Source organism: Nicotiana sylvestris, chromosome 8, assembly GCF_000393655.2.
Source record: "Nicotiana sylvestris chromosome 8, ASM39365v2, whole genome shotgun sequence".
Taxonomy (NCBI): domain Eukaryota; kingdom Viridiplantae; phylum Streptophyta; class Magnoliopsida; order Solanales; family Solanaceae; genus Nicotiana; species Nicotiana sylvestris.
The window spans coordinates 192736564-192742822 of NC_091064.1; positions in this window are offsets into that span (position 1 = coordinate 192736564).

Genomic DNA, 6259 nt, shown 5'->3' on the forward strand with positions numbered 1-6259 from the left:
TTGGCTTTGATCACTTTTTGGCGCCATTGCCGGGGAGCTAACGGTTTTGGCTATCCATCTAAATAGTTTTGTGTACTGTTCTTCTTTCCTTATTTGTTACTAATTCGTGTGTGTCACAACTTCAGGTACCAAATGGCAGCTAACAACGCCAATGACCCTCTTGGAAATGTGATTGTGGGGGAGGAGGTAGATGATGTCGGAGATGATGAGGTGCCTTTTGCACCTCAAGGACAACGTAGAGACCGCCAGGACAATGCTAATGTTAATGACAATATTCCAGACCCTCCTCCGCCACCTCCAAGAGTGGCTCTCAGAGTTCTTCCGAACCAAGGCTATGCAAGTGCTATTGTCCAACCCTGAATTTGGGCGGGCAATTTTCAAATAACCAATGTGATGTTGACATTACTAGAGCAGCGTGGGTATTTCACGGGCGCTGCAAATCAAAATGCTTACAAACATCTCAAGGGGTTCGTGGATACATGTTGAGGGAGCAAACAAACTAATGTATCCGAGGATGCTCTATGGTTGAGACTCTTCCCATTCTCACTTAGAGGGAAGGCATTGGATTGGCTCGAGCGAGTTCCCAACCATTCCATCACTACTTGGGATGAGTTAGCGGACAAGTTCATTGCAAAAAATTTCTCACCGGGGCATATGGCGACATTGCGAGATGAGGTATTGGCTTTCAAGCAAGAGCCCACGGAACCATTGCATGAGATTTGGGAGCGTTATAGAACAATGGTGAAGGAATTCCCCAACAATGATATGGCCAAGACGATGATCCAACAGACTTTCTACCGGGGTATTAACACCACAAACCAATGCATAGTGAACCAACTTGCTGGGGGCAACTTTATGAAGCTGTTGTATGATGAGGCATGTGATATTCTTGATGAGATGGCTGACACTTCTTCTTCTTGGCAAAGTAGAGACAATGTGCCCCAAGGTAACCCCACAGTTACTCATTTGCACAAGGAGTTACATGATCATGGGCAGGCTATAGCTGAGCTTACAACTACTATGAACCAACTTGCAAAGGCACAGTTGCAACAAGTTCAAAATCTTCGCCAAGTGAATGCCATGGAGGGTGTCAACAAAAGAAGACAAAGAGGGAAACCGAATCAAGGGAATTTGGAGCAATTTGACAATGATTGTGGTGAATTTCAAAATGATGGTTATGATGAACAAAGTGAAGAGGTGCAATACATGAATAATTATCAAGGCCAAATGGGCAATTCTTCCAACCAACAACAATGGAGACCCCAAGACAATTGGGGAAATCAACAACAAGGCAATGGTAATTGGGGGAACAACAACCAAAACAACAACTGGGGCAATCAGAACAATAATCAAAACAACCAAGGAAATTGGAATGGTAATAACAACAATTGGGGTGGTAATAACAATCAAGGTGGATGGAACAATGGAAACCAAGGAAACCGGGGGCAAGGCTTTCAAAGGCCCCCAATGTACCAACAACCAAACAATCCACCCCCATTTCCATCTCAAGGTCGTAGTTCTTCTAGCAATGATATGGGGAGAATTAAAATGATGTTCGAACAGATGATGATGAAGAATGCGGACTCAGATGCTCAGTTGGTTTCCCACAATACCTCTATCAGAAACTTGGAGGTGCAGTTAGGCTAAATCTCATAGTCTTTAAATACTCGCCCTAAGGGTGCTCTACCAAGTGATAGGGTAGTGAACCCGAAGGGTGGGAACAATCATGTTATGGCGGTAACAACAAGAAGTGGCATAGGCGGTGATGTGCATGCCTCCAACCAAAAGCAAATTGTGGATGATGATGTTGAGTTGCAAGAAGATGAAGTTCCTTTGGTGGTTGAAAATGTGACCAATGAAAATGTGAATGAAGAAGTGAGGATTGATATTCAAGATATCGAGGTGGAAACCCAAAATGATGTGAACCCGTCTAGGGAACACATAATAGATATGCCGGAGCCGGTTGTGCCTAAAGCCAAGGCTCCTTTTCCAAGGCCACATCCACCTTATCCTCAAAGGCTTGCGAAGTAGAAAAATAAGAATCAGTTTAAAAAGTTCATTGACATGATGAAGAGCTTATCCATCAATGTACCTTTAGTGGAGGCTCTTGAACAAATGCCGAGCTATGATAAATTCATGAAGGACTTGGTAACAAAGAAGCGGTCTATGGATTGTGAAACTATAAAGATGACTCACCAAGTTAGTGCAATAGTGCATTCAATGGCCCTGAAGCTTGAAGATCCTGGTGCTTTCACCATTCCTTGCACTATTGGGAGTGTGGATTTTGCTAAGGCTCTATGTGATTTAGGGGCTAGTATCAATTTGATGCCTTACTCAGTTTTCAAAACCTTGGGTATTGGGCAACCTAGGCCGACTTCCATGAGATTACAAATGGCGGATAGAATGATGAAGAGACCATTGGATATTATTGATGATGTGCTTGTCCGGGTGGACAAATTTTTCTTGCCAGCTGACTTTATGATCTTGGATTGTCAGGTGGATTATGAAGTTCCTATCATATTGGGAAGACCTTTCCTTGCCACGGGGAAGGCCTTAGTTGATGTGGAAGCAGGGGAACTCACCTTCCGGGTGGGTGATGAAAAAATGGTATTTCATGTGTGCAAATCAATGAAGCAATCCAATAGTGTCGAGGTGTGCTCTTTTGTGGACCTCGTCACAGCAGTGATAATTGATGACACCAGTGCAATGATCAATGTGGAGGACCCATTGGAGGCTGTATTATTGAATCTTGATGTTAATGAGGATGCAAGCCGAGTGGAGTGCGTGAATGCTTTACATGGAATGAGCTCTTACTCTTATGAGCCTAGGAAATTATCTTTAGACCTCGAGAATAGAAAGTCTCCACCAACAAAACCTTCAATTGAGGAGCCTCCGGTGTTGGAGTTGAAACTACTGCCTCCACACCTCAGGTATGAGTTCTTAGGCTCAAATTCTACTTTGCTAGTTATTCTTTCTTCTTGCCTTACTAACATGCAGGTTGATGCCACATTGGCGGTACTTCAAAAGCGGAAAAAGGCACTTGGATGGACTTTAGCTGATATTTGGGGGATAAGCCCCGCATTCTGTATGCACACGATTATTTTGGAAGATATGCAAAGCCCTCCTTGGAGCATCAAAGGAGGTTGAACGAGGCAATGCAAGAAGTTGTGAAAAGGAGGTGATCAAGTGGTTGGATGTCGGGGTTGTGTACCCCATCTCTGATAGCTCTTGGACTTCACCGGTGCAATATGTACCGAAAAAGGGTGGCATGACCGTGGTTGCAAATTCATAAAATGAGTTGATTCCTATCAGAACCGTCACTGGTTGGGGGGTATGCATGGATTACCCCAAGTTGAATAAAGTGACCCGCAAGGATCACTTTACTTTGCCTTTTCTTGATTAGATGTTAGATCGACTTGCTGGGCGTGCCTTTTACTATTTCTTGGATGGGTATTCTAGGTACAACCAAATCTTGATTGCTCTGGAAGATCAGGAGAAGACCACATTCACTTGTCCATATGGCACCTTTGCCTTTTCTAGGATGCCTTTTGGGTTGTGTAATGCACCGGCTACATTTCAGCGGTGTATGATGGCCATTTTCACCGATATGGTGGAAGACATTTTGGAGATGTTCATGGACGACTTTAGTGTTGTGGGGGATTCATTTGATGAGTGCTTGAAAAATCTTGATAGGGTCTTAGACCGTTGTGAAGAAACCAATCTTGTTCTCAATTGGGAGAAATGCCACTTTATGGTGGAAGAGGGCATAGTTCTTGGGCATAAAATTTCAAAGCATGGTATTGAGGTAGACAAAGCAAAAATTGATGTGATTTCAAGGCTCCCTCCCCTTACATCTGTTAAGGGAGTTTGAAGTTTTCTTGGGCATGTGGTATTCTACCGGAGATTTATCAAAGATTTTTCAAAGGTGGTGAATCCCTTGTGCAAGTTGTTGGAAAAAGATGCTAAGTTAGTGTTTGATGAAAAATGTATGCAAGCCTTTAAACTTCTCAAGCATAAGTTGACCACAACTCCTATCATTACCGCACCTAATTGGAGCTTGCCCTTTGAGCTCATGTGTGATGCGAGCGATGTTGTGGTTGGGGCAGTTTTGGGTCAAAGAGTGAACAAAATGTTTCATCTGGTGTACTATGCGAGCAAGACAATGAATGATGCTCAAGTGAACTACACGGTGACCGAGAAAGAACTTTTGGCTATTGTGTTCGCAATGGAAAAATTCCGGTCGTATCTTATGGGTGCTAAGGTTATTATTCATACCGACCATGCCATACTACGGTACTTGATGACGAAGAAGGATTCCAAAGCTAGACTGATGCGATGGGTCTTATTACTTCAAGAGTTTGATTTGGAGATTGTGGACCAAAAGGGTAGTGAGAACCAAGTGGCGGACCACTTGTCCCACTTGGAGGGGGAGGGGAGGCCTCGTGATGGCCTAGAGATCAATGATTCATTTCCCGACGAACAACTCCATTCGGTGTCGATGAATGATATGCCATGGTTTGCCGATGTTGCTAATTTCCTTGTGACTGGTATAATACCGTGTGAGCTCTCTTCTATCCATAGGAAGAAGCTCAAGCGGTATAGTTTGGATTTATATTGGGATGAGCCGTACTTGTTCAAGATTTGCACGAATAGTGTGATCCGAAGGTGTGTCCTGGAGGAAGAGCAAGTGAGTATCTTGGAGGCTTTTCATTGCTCTCCCTATGGTGGCCATTATGGCGGGTCGAGGACGGCTTCCAAAGTTCTTAGTTGTGGGTTTTATTGGCCAACTTTGTACAAAGATTCAAGCGAACTAGTGAAGAAGTGTGATGAATGTCAAAGAGCGGGTGGAATTTCGAAGAAAGATGAGATGCCTCTCAATACTATCCTTGAGGTTGATATTTTTTATATATGAGGCATTGATTTTATGGGCCCGTTTGTTAGCTCTTGTGGAAACACTTACATTCTTGTGGCGGTTGACTATGTCTCAAAGTGGGTTGAAGCCGTGGCTTTGCCCAACAATGAGGCCCGGAGTGTTGTTGCATTTCTCAAGAAGAGCATTTTTACAAGGTTTGGTACTCCTCGTGCAATCATAAGTGATGGGGGGTCTCATTTTTGCAATAGAGCTTTTGACATTTTGCTTTCAAAGTATGGTGTCAATCACAAAGTTTCTACTCCCTATCATCCTCAAGCAAGTGGTCAAGTTGAAGTCTCCAACAGGGAAATCAAAAGCATATTGTCAAAGACGGTCAATGCAAATAGGACCGATTGGTCAAAGAAGTTGGATGATGCTCTATGGGCTTATAGGACTACTTACAAGACTCCGATTGGTATGTCTCCGTATCGGTTGGTGTTTAGGAAAGCTTGCCATCTACCGGTCGAGTTAGAGCACAAGGCCATGTGGGATTTGAGGAAGCTAAATCTTGAATGGGATGTTGCAGCCAATCTTCGTGTGGAGCAGCTCAATGAACTTGATGAATTCAGATTCCATGTCTGCTCTAGTTCGTCCTTGTACAAGGACAAGATGAAGTACCTTCATGATAAATATTCTCGTAGCAAAGAGTTCAAAGTAGGTGATTTGGTTCTCTTGTTCAATTCTCGGTTACGTCTTTTTCCGGGAAAGCTTAAGTCAAAATGGAGTGGACCTTTTGAAGTGGTGCGTGTGACCCCGTTTGGTGCACTTGATTTAAAGAACAAAAATGGGGAAGTTTTCAGAGTGAATGGGCATAGGATCAAGCACTACTTGGGAAAAATTGATGACAGCCACGTGGTGGCACTTCTTCATCTCAAATGATTTGATGGTAACCTGCGTTGTGCCGCGACGTTAAATCAGGCGCTTCTTGGGAGGCAACCCATGTGTTTTTCTTTGATTTTCATTATAGTATAGGATTTATGTGTGGACTAACTGGTTGTGAGATGCTATTGGATTGTGTTGATGCAGTGCAGGACATAGTGGAAAAAGTGTTCAGGTCTCTGAAGTTTTGAATGCGGACGCACTACATTTAGTGCGGACCGCAATGATGAAGGACAAAAAGTCCAGCTCTCTGAAGTTTGCCACCGCAGCCGTATTACATTTTGTGCGGTCCACGGTGGACCACTGCGGCCGCACGGCATTTTGTGCGGACTGCAGTGGGTTGCCTTCTCAAACTTGAAAAAATGTTGTGTGGTGTGGACCGCAGTCCATTTTGTGCGGTCCGCATTGGGTTGGTAAGCTGGGCCCCAGGTGCTTTTTCTATAAATAGGGCCTGAGGTCCTACTTTCA